Genomic DNA, 22,030 nt, shown 5'->3' on the forward strand with positions numbered 1-22,030 from the left:
TAAATCCAGCCAAATATCACAAATGACTCTTGCATTTCCTTGTCTCTTTCACATTTCCCTTATTTATCAAGGTTTGAAATGAAATTTCTGATGTGAGCTTTGGTTTTAAGGCTGCAATATGGAGTTCAGGGCACCGGAGGAATGGTCTTTTTCAAACAGTATACAGCTGTTGGCTTGCTCCAATTCTGGCTTGCTGTCATTGTTTTGGGTGCCTCAGCTGACTTCAGGTTTCCTAAGTGGCAATTTCCTAAATGTTTTCTGGGTCTGAATTGGTTTTGCCTTCTTCCTTCCCAAATTTTGCATTCTGACACAATGCAAACAAGAGTTTCGACAGAGCAGCCATTATGAAATAAAAAACACAACAAAAGTTGTTCGAAGCATATAAATCTACAGATAACACGACCAAGGTGAGTTCTTGTGTTTTGGAAAATCAAATGGATCACTTTGGCTGAGGTGACAGATATTAATTGCCTCCAAACTGAGTTTCACTGCGATTTTCGGGTTAATTCACTCAGAATTCCACAGGCAGTCAGCTGGAGGGGTGGAAGCATCTGGGAACAGCCGGTTTCCTTGTGACTGAATCAAGCCCAATATCATTATGGATTCTTGCATTTCTTTGGCTTTTTTCTGATTTTCCTTATTTATCATGGTTTGTAATGAATTTTCTGATGTGAGCTGTGGTTTTGAGGCTGGCATATTGAGTTCAGGGCACAAGAGGATGTTCTTTTTCAATCAGGGCACAGCTGTTGGCTTGCTCCAATTCTGACTTGCTATCATTTGTTTTGGTGCCTCAGCCAATTTGTGGTTTCTTGTGTGGCAATTTCCTAAATGTTTTCTGGGTCTGAGTTGGTTTTGCCTTCTTCCTTCCCAAATTTTGTATTCTGCCACAATACAAACAAGAGTTTAGGCACAGTAGCCATTATGAAATAAAAAACACAACAGATAGGTGTTTGTAGCTTAGAAATCTACAGGTAACACGACCAAGGTGAGTTTTTCTGTTTTGGAAAATACAATGGAAACTTTGGCTGAGGTGACAGATATTAATTGCCTCCAAACTGAGTTTCACTGCGATTTTCAGGATAATTCAGTCAGAACTCCACAGGCAGTCAGCTGGAGGGGTGGATGTATCCGAGAACAGCCGGTTGCCTTGCGACTAAATCCAGCACAATATCACTAAGAACTCATGCATTTCTTTGGCTTTTTTTCTCATTTTTCTTATTAATTATGGTTTGTAATGAATTTTCAGATGTGAGCTTTGGTTTTCAGGCTGGCATATTGAGTTCAGGGTGCAAGAGGACAGTTCTTTTTTAATCAGGGAACAGCTGTTGCCTTGCTCCAATTCTGGCTTGCTGTCATTGTTTTGGGTGCCTCAGCCGATTTCTGGTTTCTTCAGTGGCAATTTCCTAAATGTTTACTGGTTCAGAGTTGGTTTTGCCTTCTTATTCCCAAATTTTTTATTCTGACACAATGCAAACAATAGTTTGGACAGAGTAGCCATCATGAAATAAAAAAGAAAACAAATAGGCATTTGAAGCTACAGGTAACATGACCAAGTTGAGTTTTAGTGTTTTGGAAAATCAAATGGAACACTTTGGTTGAGGTGACAGATATTAATAGTCTCCAAACTGAGTTTCACTGCGATTTTCAGGATAATTCAGTCAGAAGTCCACAGGCATTCCCATGGAGGGGTGGATGAATCCGGGAACAGCCGGTTTCCTTGCGACTAAATGAAGTCCAATATCATTATGGATTCTTGCATTTCTTTGGCTTTTTTCTGATTTTTCTTATTTATCATAGTTTGTAATGAATTTTCTGATGTGACCTTTGGTTTTGAGGCTGGCATGTTGAGGTCAAGGCACCAGAGGAATGGTATTTTTCAATGAGGGCACAGCTGTTGGTTTACTTCAATTCTGCTTTGCTGTCATTTTTTTGTGTCCCTCAGGCGATTTGTGGTTTCTTGTGTGGTAATTTCCTAAATGTTTTCTGGGTCTCAGTTGGTTTTGCCTTCTTATTCCCTAATTTTGTATTCTGATGCAATTCAAGCAGATTTTGGACAGAGTAGCCATTATGAAAGAAAAAAAAACACAGCAAATTACCCTTTCAGGATTAGAAATCTACAGGCAACATGAGCAAGATGAGTTTCTGTGTTTTGGAAAATGACATGGAACCCTTCTGCTGAGGGGACAGATTCTAATTCCCTCCAAATTGAGTGTGAGTGCGATTTTGAGGTGAATTCAATCAGAATTCCAAAGTCAGTCTGTGGAAGGGGGGGATGAATCTGGAAATAGCCAGTTTTCTATTGTGTAATTCCAGATAATTATCACAAAGGACTCTTGCATTTCTTTGGCTTTTTCACATTTCCCTGATTTATCATGGTTTGTAATGAATTTTCTGGTTTGAGCTTTGGTTTTGAGGCTGGCATATTGAGTTCAGGGCACAAGAGGAAGGTTCTTTTTCAATCAGGGCACAGCTGTTGGCTTGCTCCACTTCTGGCTTGCTGTCATTCTTTTGGGTGCCTCAGCCGATTTGTGGTTTCTTGTGTAGCAATTTCCTAAATGTTTTCTGATTCTCAGTTGGTTTTGCCTTCTTCCTTCCCAAATTTTGTATTCTTACGCAATAGAAACAAGTGTTTGGGCACAGTAGCCATTATGAAGTAAAAAACACAACAAATATGTGTTTGAAGCTTAGAAATCTACAGGTAACACGACCAAGGTTAGTTTTTGTGTTTTGGAAAATCAAATGAAACACTTTGGCTGAGGTGACAGATATTAATTGCCTCCAAACTGAGTTTCCCTGCGATTTTCAGGTTAATTCAGTCAGAATTCCACAGGCAGTCAGCTGGAGTGGTGGATGAATCCGGGAACAGCCGGTTTCCTTGTGTCTAAATCCAGCCAAATATCACAAAGGACTCTTGCATTTCTTTGTTTTTTTCACATTTCCCTTATTTATCCTGGTTTGTAATGAATTTTCTGATGTGAGCTTTGCTTTTGAGGCGGCAATATGGAGTTCAGGGCACCGGAGGAATGGTCTTTTTCAATCAGGGCAGAGCTGTTGGCTTGCTCCACTTCTGGCTTGCTGTCATTGTTTTGGGTGTCTCAGCTGAGTTTTGGTTTCTTGAACGGCATTTTCCTAAATGATTACTGGGTCTGAGTTGATTTTGCCTTCTTTCTTCCCAAATTTTGTATTCTCACGCAATACAAACAAGGGTTTGTTTACAGTAGCATTATGAAATAAGCAACAAAACAAATAGGCATTTGAAGCTTATACATCTACAGGTAACACGACCAAGGTGAGTTTTTGTGTTTTGGAAAATACAATGGAACACTTTGGCTGAGGTGACAGGTATTAATTGCCTCCAAACTGAGTTTCACTGTGATTTTCAGGTTAATTCAGTCAGAAATCCACAGGCAGTCAGCTGGAGGTGTGGATGAATCCGGGAACAGCCGGTTTCCTTACGACTAAATCAAGCCCAATATCATTATGGATTCTTGCAATTCTTTGGCTTTTTTCTCATTTTTCTTATTTATCATGGTTTGTAATGAATTTTCTGATGTGAGCTTTGGTTTTGAGACTGCAATATGGAGTTCAGGGCACTGGATTAATGGTCTTTTTCAATCAGGGCACAGCTGTTGGCTTGCTCAAGTTCTGGCTTGCTTTCATTGTTTTCGGTGCCTCAGCTGACTTTTGGTTTCTTGAGCAGCAATTTCCTAAATGTTTTCTGAGTCTCAGTTGGTTTTGCCTGCTTTCTTCCCAAATTTTGTATTCTGACACAATATAAACAAGAGTTTGGACAGAGTAGCCATTATGAAATAAAAAACACAACAAATAGGCGTTTGAAGCTTAGAAATCTACAGGCAACATGACCAAGGTGAGATTTTGTGTTTTGGAAAATAAAATGGAACACTTTGGCTCTGGTGACAGATATTAACTGCCTCCATTTAGCTTAATTCAGTCAGAATTCCACAGTCAGTCAGCTGGATGGGTGGATGAATCCGGTAATAGCCGGTTTCCTTGTGACTAAATGAAGTCCAATATCATTATGGATTCTTGCATTTCTTTGGCTTTTTTCTCATTTTTCTTATTTATCATGGTTTGTAATGAATTTTCTGATGTGAGCTTTGGTTTTGAGGCTGCAATATGGAGTTGAGGTCACAAAAGGAAGGAACTTTTTTCAATCAGGGCACAGCTGTTGGGTTGCTCCAATTCTGGCTTGCTGTCATTGCTTTGGGTGCCTCAGCCGATTTGTGGTTTCTTGAGCGGCAATTTCCTAAATGTTTTCTGGGTCTCAGTTGGTTTTGCCTTCTTCCTTCCCAAATTTTGTATTCTGACGCAATACAAACAAGAGTTTGGACAGAGTAACCATTATGAAATAAAAAACACAACAAATAGGCATTTGAAGCTACAGGTAACACGACCAAGGTGAGATTTTGTGTTTTGGAAAATCAAATGGAACACTTTGGCTGAGGTGACAGATAGTAATTGCCTCCAAACTGAGTTTCACTGCAATTTTCAGGTTAATTCAGTCGGAATTCCACAGGCAGTCAGCTGGAGGGGTGGATGCATCCGGGAACATCTGGTTTCCTTGTGACTAAATCAAGCCCAATATCATTATGGATTCTTGCATTGCTTTGGATTTTTCTCATTTTTCTTTTGTATCATGGTTTGTAATGAATTTTCTGATGTGAGCTTTGGTTTTGAGGCTGGCATATTGAGTTCAGGGCACAAGAGGATGGTTCTATTTCAAACAGGGCACAGCTGTTGGCTTGCTCCAATTCTGGCTTGCTGTCATTGTTTTGGGTGCCTCAGCTGATTTTGGTTTCTTGAGCGGCAATTTCCTAAATGTTTTATGGGTCTGAGTTGGTTTTGCCTTCTTCCTTCCCGAATTTTGTATTCTGAGGCAATACAAACAAGAGTTTTGACAGAGTAGCCATTATGAAATAAAAAACACAACAAATAGGCGTTTGAAGCTTATACATCTACAGGTAACAAGACCAAGTGAGTTTTTGTGTTTTGGAAAATAAAGTGGAACACTTTGGCTGAGGTGACAGATGGTAATTGCCTCCAAACTGATTGTCACTGCGATTTTAGGGTAATTCAGTCAGAATTCCACAGGCAGTCAGCTGGAGGGGGGGATGAATCTTGGACGAGCCGATTTCCTTGTGACTAAATCAAGCCCAATATCATTATGGATTCTTGCATTTCTTTGGCTTTTTCTCATTTTTCTTATGTATCATGGTTTGTAATGAATTTTCTGATGTGAGCTTTGGTTTTAAGCTGGCATATTGAGTTCAGGGCACAAGAGGAGGGTTGTTTTTCAATCAGGGCACAGCTGTTGGGTTGCTCCAATTCTGGCTTGCTGTCATTGTTTTGGGTGCCTCAGCTGATTTGTGGATTCTTGAGTGGCAATATCCTAAATGTTTTCTGGGTCTGAGTTACTTTTGCCTTCTTATTCCCAAATTTTGTATTCTGATGCAATACAAGCAAGATTTTTACAGAGTAGCCATTATGAAAGAAAAAAAAAAAAACAAAGCAAATTGGCCTTTCAGGATTAGAACTGTACAGGAAACACAATCAAGATGAGTTTCTGTGTTTTGGAAAGTGACATGGAACACTTCTGCTGAGGGGACAGATACTAATTTCCTCCAAATTGAGTGTGAGTGCAATTTTGAGGTGAATTCAATCAGAATTCCAAAGTCAGTCTGTTTAAGGGTGGGATGAATCCTGAAACAGCCAGTTTCCTTGTGTCTAAATCCAGCCAAATACCACAAAGGACTCTTGAATTTCTTTGGCTTTCTCAGATTTCCCTTATTTATCGTGGTTTGTAATGAATTTTCTGATGTGAGCTTTGGTTTTGAGGCTGGCATATTGAGTTCAGTGCACAAGAGGAAGGTTCTTTTTCAATCAGGGCACAGTTGTTGGCTTGCTCCAATTCTGTCTTGCTGTCATTGTTCTGCATGCCTCAGCTTACTTTTGGTTTCTTGAGCAGTAATTTCCTAAATATTTTCTGGGTCTGAGTTGGTTTTGCCTTCTTCCTTCCCAAATTTTGTATTCTGATGCAATACAAACAAGAGTTTGGACAGAGTAGCTATTATGAAATAAAACGTACAACAAATAGGCGTTTGAAGCTCAGAAATCTACAGGTAACACGACCAAGGTGAGTTTTTGTGTTTTGGAAAAGAAAATGGAACACTTTGGCTGAGGTGACAGATGGTAATTGCCTCCAAACTGAGTTTCCCTGCGATTTTCAGGTTAATTCCATCAGAATTCCACAGGCATTCATCTGCAGGGGTGGATGAATCCAGGAACAGCCGGTTTCCTTGCGACTAAATCAAGCCCAATATCATTATGGATTCTTGCATTTCTTTGGCTTTTTCTCATTTCTCTGATGTATCATGGTTTGTAATAAATTTTCTGATGTGAGCTCTGGTTTTAAGGCTGGCATATTGGGTTCAGGGAACAAGAGGATGGTTCTTTTCAATCAGGGCACAGCTGTTGGCCTCCTCCAATTCTGGCTTGCTGTCAATGTTTTGAGTGCTTCAGCAAATTTGTGGATTCTAGTGTGTCAATTTACTAGATGTTTTTTGGGTCTGTGTTGGTTTTGCCTTCTTCCTTCCCAAATTTTGTATTCTGATGCAATACAAACAAGAGTTTGGACAGAGTAGGTATTATGAAATAAAAAACACAACAAATAGCCGTTTGAAGCTTAGAAATCTACAGGTAACACGACCAAGGTGAGTTTTTGTGTTTTGGAAAATCAAATGGAACACTTTGGCTGAGGTGACAGATATTAATTGCCTCCAAACTGAGTTTCACTGTGATTTTCAGGTTAATTCAGTCAGAATACCACAGGCAGTCAGCTGCAGGGGTTGATGAATCCTGGAACAGCCTGTTTCCTTCGAGTGAATCAAGCCCAATATCATAATGGATTCTTGCATTTCTTTGGCCTTTTTCTTATTTTTCTTATTTATCATGGTTTGTAATGAATTTTCTGAGGTGAGCTTTGGTTTTGAAGCTGCAATATGGAGTTCAGGATCCGGGGGAATGGTCTTTTTCCTTTTTTTTTTTTTCTTGACAGGCAGAGTGGACAGTGAGAGAGAGAGACAGGGAGAAATTTCTTCCTTTGCCATTGGTTCACCCTCCAATGGCCGCTGCGGCCAGTGTGCTGCGGCGGGCGCACCGCGCTGATCCGATTGCAGGAACCAGGAGCCAGGTGCTTTTCCTGGTCTCCCATGGGGTGCAGTGCCCCAGCACTTGGGCCATCCTCCACTGCACTCCCTGGCCACAGCAGAGGGCTGGCCTGGAAGAGGGGCAACCGGGACAGAATCCGCACCCAGACCGGGACTAGAACCTGGTGTGCTGGGGCCGCTAGGTGGAGGATTAGCTTAATGAGCCGCGGAGCCGGCTGGGAATGCTCTTTTTCAAACAGGGCACAGCTCTTGGCCTGCTCCAATTCTGGCTTGCTGTCATTGTTTTGGGAGCCTCAGACGATTTGTGGTTTCTTGAGCGGCAATATCCTAAATGTTTTCTGCGTCTGAGTTGGTTTTGCCTTCTTCCTTCCCAAATTTTGTATTCTGCCACAATACAAACAAGAGTTTGGGCAGAGTAGCCATTTTGTAATGAAAAACACAGCAAATAGGCGTTTGAAGCTTAGAAATCTACAGGTAACACGACCAAGGTGAGTTTTTATGTTTTGGAAAATCAAATGGAATACTTTGGCTGAGGTCACAGATATATATTGCCTCCAAAGTGAGTTTCACTGCGATTTGCTGGTTAATTCAGTCAGAATTCCACAGGCAGTCAGCAGGAGTGGTGGATGTATCCAGGAATAGCCGGTTTCCTGGCGACTAAATCCAGCCCAATATCATTATGGATTCTTGCATTTCTTTCGCTTTTTTCTCATTTTTCTTATTTATCATGGTTTGTAATGAATTTTTTGATGTGAGCTTTGGTTTTGAGGCTGGCATATTGAGTTCAGGTCACCAGAGGAAGGTTCTTTTTCAATCAGGGCACAGCTGTTGGCATGCTCCAATTCTGGCTTGCTGTCATTGTTTTGGGTGCCTCAGCTGACTTTTGGTTTCTTGAGTGGCAATTTACTAAATGTTTTCTGGATCTTAGTTGGTTTTGCCTTCTTCCTTCCCAAATATTGTATTCTGACACGATACAACCAATAGTTTGGACAGAGTTGCCATTATGAATTAAAAAACACTACAAATAGGCCTTTGAAGCTTAGAAATCTACAGGTAACATAACCAAGGTGAGTTTTTATGTTTTGGAAAATCAAATGGAATACTTTGGCTGAGGTCACAGATATATATTGCCTCCAAAGTGAGTTTCACTGCGATTTTCTGGTTAATTCAGTCAGAATTCCACAGGCAGTCAGCAGGAGTGGTGGATGAATCTGGGAACAGCCGGTTTCCTTGCGACTCAATCAAGCCCAATATCATTATGGATTCTTGCATTTCTTTGGCTTTTTTCTCATTTTACTTATTTATCATGGTTTGTAATGAATTTTCTGATGTGAGCTTTGGTTTTGAGGCTGGCATATGGAGTTCAGGGTACCGGAGGAATACTCTTTTTAAAACAGGGCATAGCTGTTGGCCTGCTCCAAATCTGGCTTGCTGTCATTTCTTTGGGTGCCTCAGCTGACTTTTGGTTTCTTGAGCGACAATTACCTAAATGTTTGCTGGGTCTGAGTTGGTTTTGCCTTCTTCCTTCCCAAATTTTCTTTTCTGATGGCATGCAAACAAGAGTTTCGGCAGAGTAGCCATTATGAAATAAAAAACACTACAAATATGCGTTTAAAGCTTAGAAATCTACAGGTAATACGACCAAGGTGAGTTTTTGTGTTTTAGAAAATCAAATGGAACACTTTGGCTGAGGTTACAGATAGTAATTGCCTCCAAACTGAGTTTCACTGCAATTTTCAGGTGAATTCCGTCAGAATTCCACAGGCAGTCCGCTGGAGGGGTGGATGAATCCGGGAACAGCCGGTTTCCTTGTGATGAAATCAAGCTGAATATCATTATGGATTCTTGCATTTCTTTGGCTTTTTTCTCCTTTTTCTTATTTATCATGGTTCGTGATGAATTTTCTGATGTGAGCTTTGGTTTTGAGGCTGGCATATGGAGTTCAGGGCACAAGAGGAATGGTCTTTTTCAAACAGGGCACAGCTGTTGGCCTGCTCCAATTCTTGCTTCCCGTCATTGTTTTGGGTGCCGCGGCTGACTTCAGGTGAATTCAGTCACAATTCCACAGGCAGTCAGCTGTAGGGGTGGATGAATCTGGGCACAGCCGGTATCCTTGCGAATAAATCCAGCCCAATATCATTATGGGTTTTCTGGGTCTGAGTTGGTTTTGCTGTCTGCCTTCCCAAATTATCTTTTCTGATGCCATACAAACAAGAGTTTGGGCAGAGTAACCATTATGAAATAAAAACCACAAGAAATAGGATTTGGAAGCTTAGAAATCTACAGGTAGCACGACCATGGTGAGTTTTTGTGTGTTGGAACATAAAATGGAACGCTTTGGCTGAGGTGACAGATATTAATTGCTACCAAACTGAGTTTCACTGCGATTTTCAGGTTAATTCAGTCAGAATTCCACAGGCAGTCAGCTGGAGGGGTGGATGAATCTGGGAACAGCTGGTTTCCATGCGAATAAAACAAGCCTAATATCATTATGGATTCTTGCATTTCTTTGGCTTTTTTCTCATTTTTTATTTATCAAGGTTTGTAATGAATTTTCTGATGTGAGATTTGGTTTTGAGGCTGCAATATGCAGTTCAGGGCACCGGAGGAATGGCCTTTTTCAAACAGGGCACAGCTGTTGGCCTGCTCCAATTCTGGCTTGCTGTCATTGTTTTGAGTGCCTCAGCTGACTTTTGGTTTCTTGAGCAGCAATTTCCGGCATGTTTTCAGGGTTTTAGTTGGTTTTGCCTTCTTCCTTCCCAAATTTTGTATTCTGACGCCATACAAACAAGAGTTTGGGCAGAGCAGCCATTTTGTAATGAAAAACACAGCAAATAGGCATTTGAAGCTTAGAAATCTACAGGTAACATGACCAAGGTGAGGTTTTGTGTTTTGGAAAATCAAATGGAACACGTTGGCTGAGGTGACAGATATAAATTGCCTCCAAACTGAGTTTCACTGCGATTTTCAGGTGAATTCAGTCACAGTTCCACAGGCAGTCAGCTGGAGGGGTGGATGAACTGGGAACAGCCGGTATCCTTGCGAATAAATCCAGCCCAATATCATTATGGATTCTTGCATTTCTTTGTCTTTTTTCTCATTTTTCTTATTTATCATGGTTTGTAATGAATTTTCTGATGTCAGCTTTGGTTTTGAAGCTGCAATATGGAGTTCAGGGCACCGGAGGAATGGCCTTTTTCCATCAGGGCACAGCTGTTGGCTTGCTCCAATTCTGGCTTGCTGTCATTATTTTGGGAGCCACAGCTGAATTTTGGTTTCTTGAGTGGAAATTTCCTAAATGTTTTCTGGGTCTGAGTTGGTTTTGCCTTCTTCCTTCCCAAATTTTGTATTCTGACGGCATACAAACAAGAGTTTGGACAGAGTAGCCATTATGGAATGAAAAACACAACCAATAGGCATTTGAAGCTTAGAAATCTACAGGTAACACGACCAAGGTGAGTTTTAGTGTTTTGGAAAGTCAAATGGAACACTTTGGCTAGGTGACAGATATTAATTGCCTCCAAACTGAGTTTCACTGCGATATTCAGGTTAATTCAGTCAGAATTCCACAGGCAGTCACCTGGAGGGGTAGATGAATCCGGGAACAGCCGGTTTCCTTGCGACTAAATCAAGCCCAATATCATTATGGATTCTTGCATTTCTTTGGCTCTTATTTTTCTTATTTATCATGGTTTGTAATGAATTTTCTGATGTGCGCTTTGGTTTTTAGGCTGGCATATGGAGTTCAGGGCACAAGAGGAATGGTCATTTTCAATCAGGGCATAGCTGTTGGCTTGCTCCAATTCTGGCTTGCTGTCATTGTTTTGGGTGCCTCAGCCGATTTGTGGTTTCTTGAGGGTCGATTTCCTAAATGTTTTCTGGGTCTGAGTTGGTTTTGCCTTCTTATTCCGAAATTTTGTATTCTGATGCAATACAAACAAGAGTTTCGGCAGAGTAGCCATTATGAAATAAAAAACACAACAAACAAGCATTTCAAGGTTATACATGTACAGAAAACACGACCAAGGTGAGTTTTTGTGTTTTGGAAAATCAAATGGAACACTTTGACTGAGGTGACAGATATTAATTGCCTCCAAACTGAGTTTCACTCCGATGTTCAGGTTAATTCAGTCGAATTCCACAGGTAGCCAGATGGAGGGGTGGATGAATCTGGGAACAGCCGGTATCCTTGCGAATAAATCCAGCCCAATATCATTATGGATTCTTGCATTTCTTTGTCTTTTTTCTCATTTTTCTTATTTATGATGGTTTGTAATGAATTTTCTGATGTCAGCTTTGGTTTTGAGTCTGCAATATGGAGTTCAGGGCACCGGAGGAATGGCCTTTTTCCATCAGGGCACAGCTGTTGGCTTGCTCCAATTCTGGCTTGCTGTCATTATTTTGGGAGCCTCAGCTGAATTTTGGTTTCTTGAGTGGAAATTTCCTAAATGTTTTCACGGTCTGAGTTGGTTTTGCCTTCTTCCTTCCCAAATTTTGTATTCTGACGGCATACAATAAGAGTTTGGACAGAGTAGCCATTATGGAATGAAAAACACAACCAATAGGCGTTTGAAGCTTAGAAATCTACAGGTAACACGACCAAGGTGAGTTTTTGTGTTTTGGAAAGTCAAATGGAACACTTTGGCTAGGTGACAGATATTAATTGCCTCCAAACTGAGTTTCACTGCGATATTCAGGTTAATTCAGTCAGAATTCCACAGGCAGTCACCTGGAGGGGTAGATGAATCTGGGAACAGCCGGTTTCCTTGCGACTAAATCAAGCCCAATATCATTGTGGATTCTTGCATTTCTTTGGCTTTTTTCTCATCTTTCTTATTTATCATGGTTTGTAATGAATTTTCTGATGTGACCTTTGGTTTTGAGGCTTGCATATTGAGTTCAAGGCACCGGAGGAATGGTCCTTTTCAAAAAGGGCACAGCTGTTGGCCTGCTCCAATTCTGGCTTGCTGTCATTGTTTTAAGTACCTCAGCCGATTTGTGGCTTCTTGAGCGGAAATTTTAAATGTTTTCTGGACAGAATAGCCATTATGAAATAAAAAATACAACTAATAGGCGTTTGAATCTTAGAAATCTACAGGTAACACGAGCAAGGTGAGTTTTTGTGTTTTGGATAATAAAATGGTCTGAGGTGACAGATATTAATTGCCCCCAAACTGAGTTTCACTGTGATTTTCAGGTTAATTCAGTCAGAATTCCACAGGCAGTCAGCTGGAGGGGTGGATGAATCCAGGAACAGCCGGTTTCCTTGCGACTAAATCAAGCCCAATATCAATATGGATTCTTGCATTTCTTTGGCTTTTTTCTCATTTTTCTTATTTATCATGGTTTGTAATGCATTTTCTGATGTCAGCTTTGGTTTTGAGGCTGCAATAAGGAGTTCAGGGCACCGGGGCTATGGTCTTTTTCAAACACGGCACAGCTGTTGGCCTGCTCCAATTCTGGCTTGCTGTCATCGTTTTGAGTGCCTCAGCCGATTAGTGGTTTCTTGAGCGGCAATTTCCAAAATGTTTTAAGGGTCTGAGTTGGTTTTGCCTTCTTCCTTCCCAAATGTTGTATTCTGACACAATACAAACAAGAGTTTGGGGAGAGTAGCTATTATGAAATAAAAAATATAACAAATAGGCTTTTGAAGCTTAGAAATCTACAGGTAACACGACCAAGGGGAGTTTTTGTGTTTTGGAAAATACAATGGAACACTTTGGCTAGGCGACAGATATTAATTGCCTCCAAACTGAGTTTCACTGCGATATTCAGGTTAATTCAGTCAGAATTCCACAGGCAGTCCGCTGAAGGGGTGGATGAATCCGGGAACAGCCGGTTTCCTTGCGACTAACTCAAGCCCAATATCATTATGGATTCTTGCATTTTTTGGCTTTTTTCTCTGTTTTCTTATTTATCATGGTTTGTAATGAATTTTCTGATGTGAGCTTTGGTTTTGAGGCTGGCATATTGAGTTCAGGGCACCAGAGGAATGGTCTTTTTCAAACAGGGCACAGCTGTTGGCCTGCTCCAATTCTGGCTTGCTGTCATTGTTTTAAGTACCTCAGCCGATTTGTAGCTTCTTGAGCAGAAATTTTAAATGTTTTCTGCACAGAGTAGCCATTATGAAATAAAAAATACAACTAATAGGCGTTTGAATCTTAGAAATCTACAGGTAACACGAGCAAGGTGAGTTTTTGTGTTTTGGATAATAAAATGGTCTGAGGTGACAGATATTAATTGCCCCCAAACTGAGTTTCACTGCGATTTTCAGGTTAATTCAGTCAGAATTCCACAGGCAGTCAGCTGGAGGGGTGGATGAATCCAGGAACAGCCGGTTTCCTTGCGACTAAATCAAGCCCAATATCATTATGGATTCTTGCATTTGTTTGGCTTTTTTCTCATTTTTCTTATTTATCATGGTTTGTAATGCATTTTCTGATGTCAGCTTTGGTTTTGAGGCTGCAATATGGAGTTCAGGGCACCGGGGCAATGGTCTTTTTCAAACATGGCACAGCTGTTGGCCTGCTCCAATTCTGGCTTGCTGTCATTGTTTTGAGTGCCTCAGCCGATTAGTGGTTTCTTGAGCGGCAATTTCCAAAATGTTTTCTGGGTCTGAGATGGTTTTGCCTTCTTCCTTCCCAAATGTTGTATTCTGACACAATACAAACAAGAGTTTGGGCAGAGTAGCTATTATGAAATAAAAAACACAACAAATAGGCTTTTGAAGCTTAGAAATCTACAGGTAACACGACCAAGGGGAGTTTTTGTGTTATGGAAAATCAAATGGAACACTTTGGCTGAGGTGACAGTTATTTACTGCCTCCAAACGGAGTTTCACTGCGATATTCAGGTTAATTCAGTCAGAATTCCACAGGCAGTCAGCTGGAGGGGTGGATGAATCCGGGAACAGCCGGTTTCCTTTGCGACTGAACCAAGCCCAATATCATTATGGATTCTTGCATTTCTTTGGCTTTTTTCTCATTTTTCTTATTTATCATGGTTTGTAATGAATTTTCTGATGTCAGCTTCAGTTTTGAGGCTGCAATATGGAGTTCAGGGCACCGGAGGAATAGTCTTTTTCAAACAGGGCACAGCTGTTGGCCTGCTCCAATTCTGGCTTGCTGTCATTGTTTTGAGTGCCTCAGCCGATTTGTGGTTTCTTGAGCGTCGATTTCCTAAATGTTTTCTGGGTCTGAGTTGGTTTTGCCTTCTTCCTTCCCAAATTTTGTATTCTGACGCAATACAAACAAGAGTTTGGGCAGAGTAGCCATTATGAAATAAAAAACACTACAAATAGGCGTTTGAAGCTCAGAAATCTACAGGTAACAGGACAAGATGAGGTTTTGTGTTTTGGCAAATAAAATGGAACACTTTGGCTGAGGTGACAGATATTAATGGCCTCCAAACCGAGTTTCACTGCGATTTTCAGGTTAATTCAGTCAGAATTTCACAGGCAGTCAGCTGGAGGTGTGGATGAATCTGGGAACAGCCAATTTCCTTGCGACTAAATCAAGCCCAATATCATTATGGATTCTAGCATTTCTTTGGCTTTTTTCTCATTTTTCTTATTTATCATGGTTTGTAATGCATTTTCTGATGTCAGCTTTGGTTTTGCGGCTGCAATATGGAGTTCAGGGCACAAGAGGAAGGTTATTTTTCAAAAAGGTCACAGCTGTTGGCTTGCTCCAATTCTGCCTTGCTGTCATTGTTTTGGGTGCCTTAGCTGACTTTTGGTTTCTTGAGCGGCAATTTCCTAAATGTTTTCTGTGTCTGAGAGGTTTTTGCCTTCTTCCTTCCCAAATTTTGTATTGTGACGCAATACAAACATGAGTTCAGACAGAGTACCGATTATGAAATAAAAAACACAACAAATAGGCGTTTGAAGCTTAGAAATCTACAGGTAACATGACCAAGGTGAGTTTTTGTGTTTTGAAAAATCAAATGGAACACTTTGGCTGAGGTGACAGATATTAATTGCCTCCAAACTGAGGTTCACTGCGATTTTCCGGTTAATTCAGTCATATTTCCACAGGCAGTCAGCTGGAGGGGTGGATGAATCTGGGAACAGCCAATTTCCTTGCGACTCAATCAAGCCCAATATCAATATGGATTCTTGCATTTCTTTGGCTTTTTTCTTCGTTTTCTTATTTATCATGGTTTGTAATGAATTTTCTGATGTGAGCTTTGGTTTTGAGGCTGCAATATGGATTTCAGGGTAACAGAGGAATGGTCTTTTTCAAACAGGGCACAGCTGTTGGCCTGCTCCAATTCTGGCTTGCTGTCATTGTTTTGGGTGCCTCAGCCGATTACTGGTCTTTTGAGCGGCAATTTACTACATGTTTTCTGGGCCTGAATTGGTTTTGCCTTCTTCCTTCCCAAATTTTGTATACTGACGCAATACAAACAAGAGTTTCGGCAGAGTAGCCATTATGAAATAAAAAACACAAAATAATCATTTGAAGCTTAGAAATCGACAGGTAACACGAGCAAGGTGAGTTTTTGTGTTTTGGAAAATAAAATGGAACACTTTGGCTGAGGTGACAGATATTAATTGCCTCCAAACTGAGTTTCACTGCAATTTTCAGGTGAATTCAGTCAGAATTCCATAGGCAGTCAGCTGGAGGGGTGGATGAATCTGGGAATAGCCGGTTTCCTTGCGATTGAATCAAGCCCAATATCATTATAGATTCTTGCATTTCTTTGGCTTTTTTCTCATTTTTCTTATTTATCATGGTTTGTAATGAATTTTCTGATGTGAGCTTTGGTTTTGAGTCTGGAAGATGGAGTTCAGGGCAGAAGAGGATGAATATTTTTCAATCAGGGCACAGCTCTTTGCTTGCTCCAATTCTGGTTTAATGTAATTGGTTTGGGTACCTCTGCTGACTTTTGGTTTCTTGAGCGGCAATTTCCTAAATGATTTCTGGGTGTGAGTTGGTTTTGCCTTCTTCCTTCCCAAATGTTGTATTCTGATGCAATACAAACAAGAGTTTGGTTAAAGTAGCCATTATGAAATAAAAAACACAACAAATAGTCGTTTAAAGCTTAGAACTGTACAGGTAACACGACCAAGGTGAGTTTTTGTGTTTTGGAAAATCAAATGGAACACTTTGGCTGAGGTGACAGACATTAATTGCCTCCAAACTGAGTTTCACTGCGATTTTCAGCTGAATTCAGTCAGAATTCCACAGGCAGTCAGCTGCAGTGGTCGATGAATCCTGGAACAGCCGGTTTCCTTGAGACTAAATCAAGCCCAATATCATTATGCATTCTTGGAATTCTTTGGCTTTTTTCTCATTTTCCTTATTTTTCATGGTTTGTAATGAATTTCCTGATGTGAGCTTTGGTTTTGAGGCTGCAATATGGAGTTCAGGGCACCGGAGGAATGGTCTTTTTCAAACAGGGCACAGCTTTTGGCCTGCTCCAATTCTGGCTTGCTGTTATTGTTTTGAGTGCCTCAGCTGACTTTTGGTTTCTTGAGCTGCAATTTCCTACATGTTTTCTGAGTCTGAGTTGGTTTTGCCTTTTTCCTTCCCAAATTTTGTATTCTGACGCCATACAAACAAGAGTTTGGGGCGAGTAGCCAGTGTGAAATACAAAACACAACAAATAGTCTTTGAACCTTATAAATCTACAGGTAACACGAGCAAGGTGAGTTTTTGTGTTTTGGAAAATAAAATGGAACACTTTGGCTGAGGTGACAGATATTAATTGCCTCCAAACTGAGTTTCACTGCGATTTTCAGGTAAATTCAGTCAGAATTCCACAGGCAGTCAGCTGGAGGGGTTGATGAATCCGGGAACAGCCGGTTTCCTTGCAACTCAATCAAGCCCAATATCATTATGGATTCTTGCATTTCTTTGGCTTTTTTCTCATCTTTCTTATTTATCATGGTTTAAATGAATTTTCTGATGTGAGCTTTGGTTTTGAGGCTGCAATATGCAGTTCAGGGCACCGGAGGAATGGTGTTTTTCAAACAGGACACAGCTGTTGGCCTGCTCCAATTCTGCCTTGCTGTCATTGTTTTGAGTGCCTCAGCCGATTTGTGGTTTTTTGAGCGGCAATTTCTTAAATGTTTTCTGGGTCTGAGTTGGTTTTGCCTTCTTCCTTCCCAAATTTTGTATTCTGACGCAATACAAACAAGAGTTTGTTTAAAGTAGCCATTATGAAATAAAAAACACTACAAATAGGCGTTTTAAGCTTAGAAATCTACAGGTAACACGACCAAGGGGAGTTTTTGTGTTTTGGAAAATACAATGGAACACTTTGGCTAGGTGACAGATATTAATTGCCTCCAAACTGAGTTTCACTGCGATATTCAGGTTAATTCAGTCAGAATTCCACAGGCAGTCCGCTGAAGGGGTGGATGAATCCGGGAACAGCCGGTTTCCTTGCGACTAACTCAAGCACAATATCATTATGGATTCTTGCATTTTTTGGCTTTTTTCTCCGTTTTCTTATTTATCATGGTTTGTAATGAATTTTCTGATGTGAGCTTTGGTTTTGAGGCTGGCATATTGAGTTCAGGGCACCGGAGGAATGGTCTTTTTCAAAAAGGGCACAGCTGTTGGCCTGCTCCAATTCTGGCTTGCTGTCATTGTTTTAAGTACCTCAGCCGATTTGTGGTTTCTTGAGCGGAAATTTTAAATGTTTTCTGGACAGAGTAGCCATTATGAAATAAAAAATACAACTAATAGGCGTTTGAACCTTAGAAATCTACAGGTAACACGAGCAAGGTGAGTGTTTGTGTTTTAGATAATAAAATGGTCTGAGGTGACAGATATTAATTGCCTCCAAACTGAGTTTCACTGCGATTTTCAGGTTAATTCTGTCAGAATTCCACAGGCAGTCCGCTGGAGGGGTGGATGAATCCAGGAACAGCCGGTTTCCTTTAGACTAAATCAAGCCCAATATCATTATGGATTCTTGCATTTCTTTGGTTTTTTTCTCATTTTTCTTATTTATCATGGTTTGTAATGCATTTTCTGATGTCAGCTTTGGTTTTGAGGCTGCAATATAGTGTTCAGGGCACCGGGGCAATGGTCTTTTTCAAACAGGACACAGCTGTTGGCTTGTTGCAATTCTGGCTTGCTGTCATTGTTTTGCATGCCTCAGCTGTTTTTGGTTTCTTGAGCGGCAATTTCCTAAATGTTTTCTGGGTCTTGAGTTGGTTTTGCCTTCTTCCTTCCCAAATGTTGTATTCTGACACAATACAAACAAGAGTTTGGGCAGAGTAGCTATTATGAAATAAAAAACACAACAAATAGGCTTTTGAAGCTTAGAAATCTACAGGTAACACGACCAAGGGGAGTTTTTGTGTTTTGGAAAATCAAATGGAACACTTTGGCTGAGGTGACAGTTATTTACTGCCTCCAAACGGAGTTTCACTGCGATATTCAGGTTAATTCAGTCAGAATTCCACAGGCAGTCAGCTGGAGGGGTGGATGAATCTGGGAACAGCCGGTTTCCTTGTGACTGACCCAAGCCCAATATCATTATGGATTCTTGCATTTCTTTGGCTTTTTTCTCATTTTTCTTATTTATTATGGTTTGTAATGAATTTTCTGATGTCAGCTTTGGTTTTGAGGCTGCAATATGGAGTTCAGGGCACCGGAGGAATAGTCTTTTTCAAACAGGGCACAGCTGTTGGCCTGCTCCAATTCTGGCTTCCTGTCATTGTTTTGAGTGCCTCAGCCAATTTGTGGTTTCTTGAGCGGCAATTTCCTAAATGTTTTCTGGGTCTGAGTTGGTATTGCCTTCTTCCTTAACAAATTTTTTATTCTGACGCAATACAAACAAGAGTTTGGGCAGAGTAGCCATTATGAAATAAAAAACACTACAAATAGGCGTTTGAAGCTCAGAAATCTACAGGTAACAGGACAAGATGAGGTTTTGTGTTTTGGCAAATAAAATGGAACACTTTGGCTGAGGTCACAGATATTAATGGCCTCCAAACTGAGTTTCACTGCGATTTTCAGGTTAATTCAGTCAGAATTCCACAGGCAGTCAGCTGGAGGGGTGGATGAATCTGGGAACAGCCAATTTCCTTGCGACTAAATCAAGCCCAATATCATTATGGATTCTAGCATTTCTTTGGCTTTTTTCTCATTTTTCTTATTTATCATGGTTTGTAATGCATTTTCTGATGTGAGCTTTGGTTTTGAGGCTGCAATATGGAGTTCAGGGCACAAGAGGAAGGTTATTTTTCAAAAAGGGCACAGCTGTTGACTTGCTCCAATTCTGCCTTGCTGTCATTGTTTTGGGTGCCTTAGCTGACTTGTGGTTTCTTGAGCTGCAATTTCCTAAATGTTTTCTGTGTCTGAGAGGTTTTTGCCTTCTTCCTTCCCAAATTTTGTATTGTGACGCAATACAAACATGTGTTCAGACAGAGTACCGATTATGAAATAAAAAACACAACAAATAGGCGTTTGAAGGTTATGATTCTACAGGTATCATGACCAAGGTGAGTTTTTGAGTTTTGGAAAATAAAATGGAACACTTTGGCTGAGGTGACAGATATTAATTGCCTTCAAACTGAGTTTCACTGCATTTTTCAGGTTAATTCAGTCAGAATTCCACAGGCAGTCAGCTGCAGGGGTGGATGAATGCGGGAACATCCGGTTTCCTTGCGACTAAATCAAGTCCAATATCATTATGGATTCTTGCATTTCTTTGGCTTTTTTCTCATTTTTCTTATTTGTAATGGTTTGTAATGCATTTTCTGATGTGAGCTTTGGTTTTGAGGCTGGCTTATTGAGTTCAGGGCACAAGAGGATGGTTCTGTTTCAATCAGGGCACAGTTGTTGATTTGCTCCAATTCCAGCTTGCTGTCATTGTTTTGGATGCCTCAGAAGATTCGTGGTTTCTTGAGTGGCAATTTCATAAATGTTTTCTGTGTCTGAGTTGGATTTGCCTTCTTATTCCCAAATTTTGTATTCTGATGCAATGCAAAGAAGAGTTTGGAGAGTAGGCATTATGAAATAAACAAAACAACAAATAGGCATTTGAAGCTTGGAAATCTACAGGTAACAAGACCAAGGTGAGTTTTTGTGTTTTGGAAAATAAAATGGAACACTTTGGCTGAGGTGACAGATATTAATTGCCTCCAAACTGAGTTTCACTGCAATTTTCAGGTTAATTCAGTCAGAATTCCACACGCAGTCAGCTGGAGTGTTGGATGAATCTGGGAACAGCCCGTTTCCTTGCAACTAAATCCAGCTCAATATCATTATGGTTTCTTGCATTTCTTGGCTTTTTTCTCATTTTTCTTATGTATCGTGGTTTGTAATGAATTTCCTGATGTGAGCTTTGGTTTTGAGGCTGGAATATGGAGTTCAGGGTAGCGGAAGAATGGCCTTTTTCAATCAGGACTCAGCTGATTGCCTGCTCCAATTCTGGCTTGCTGTCATGGTTTTGGGAGCCTCAGCTGACTTTTGGTTTCTTGAGTGGCAATTTCCTAAATGTTTTCTGGGTCTGAGTTGGCTTTGCCTTCTACCTTCCGAAATTTTGTATGTTGATGCAATACAAGCAAGATTTTGGACAGAGTAGCCATTATGAAATAAAAAACACAACAAATAGGCGTTTGACGCTTTGAAATCTATAGGAAACATGACCAAAGTGAGTTTTTTTGTTTTGGAAAATAAAATGGAACACTTTGGCTGAGGTGACAGATATTAATTGTCTCCAAACCGAATTTCACTGCTATTTTGTGGTTAATTCAGTCAGAATCCCTATTCACTCAGCTGGGAGTTTTGGATGAATCTGGAAACAGCTGTTTACTTAGGAATAAATCAAGCCCAATATCACTAAGAAAACTTGCATTTCTTTGGCTTTTTTCAGATTTTTCCTATTTATCATGGTTTGAAATGAATTTTCTGATGTGAGCTTTGGTTTTGTGGCTGGCATATTGAGTTTAGGGCACAAGAGGAAGGTTCTTTTTCAATCAGGGCACAGCTGTTGGCGTGCTCCAGTTCTGCTTGCTGTCATTGTTTTGGATTCCTTAGCTGATTTGTGGATTCTTTTTCTGCAGTTTCCTAAATGTTTTCTGGGTCTGAGTCGGATTTGCCTTCTTATTCCCAAATTTTGTATTCTGACGCAATACAAGCAAGATTTTGGACAGAGTAGCCATTATGAAAGAAAAAAAAAAACACAGTAAATTGCCCTTTCAGGATTAGAAGTCTACAGGCAACACGACTAAGATGAGTTTTTGTGTTTTGGAAAATGACATGGAACACTTCTGCTGAGGGGACAGATACTAATTCCCTCCAAATTGAGTGTGAGTGCGATTTTGAGGTGAATTGAGTCAGAATTCCAAAGTCAGTCTGTGGAAGGGGGGGATGAATCCGGAAACAGCCTGTTTCCTTCTGTCTAAATCCAGCCAAATACCACAAAGGACTCTTGAATTACTTTGGCTTTCTCAGATTTCCCTTATTTATCATTGTTTGTAATGATTTTTTTTTGTGAGCTTTGGTTTTGAGGCTGGAATATGGAGTTCAGGGCACTGGATTAATGGTCTAGTTCAATCAGGGCACAGCTGTTGGCTTGCTCCAATTCTGGCTTGCTTTCAAGGTTTTGGGTGCCTCAGCCCATTTGTGGTTTCTTGAGCGGCAATTTCCTACATGTTTTCTGGCTCTGAGTAGGTTTTGCCTTCTTCCTTCCCAAATTTTGTATTCTGGCGTAATACAAACAAGAGTTTGGACAGAGTAGCCATTATGAAATAAAAAACACAACAAATATGCGTTTGAAGCTTATATATGTACTGGTCACAAAACCAAGGTATGATTTTTTGTTTTCGAAATTAAAATTGAACACTCTGGCTGAGGTGACAGATATTAATTGCCTCC

General features: G+C 40.4%; 1 long non-coding RNA gene across 1 annotated transcript in view; it reads left to right on the forward strand.

Moving 5' to 3' along the window:
• Positions 1-7,433: 7,433 nt before the first annotated feature.
• The window catches only part of LOC149119977 (uncharacterized), a 255,120-nt gene continuing 240,523 nt past the window's right edge, over positions 7,434-22,030 (forward strand). The window contains exon 1 of the long non-coding RNA XR_016227022.1: positions 7,434-7,675. This is a non-coding gene — a long non-coding RNA (uncharacterized LOC149119977). The remainder of the gene's footprint in view (positions 7,676-22,030) is intronic.

Source organism: Oryctolagus cuniculus, chromosome 21 (genome assembly GCF_051225735.1).
Source record: "Oryctolagus cuniculus isolate XC-2025 breed Fujian yellow rabbit chromosome 21, ASM5122573v1, whole genome shotgun sequence".
In the NCBI taxonomy this organism is placed as follows: Eukaryota; Metazoa; Chordata; class Mammalia; order Lagomorpha; family Leporidae; genus Oryctolagus; species Oryctolagus cuniculus.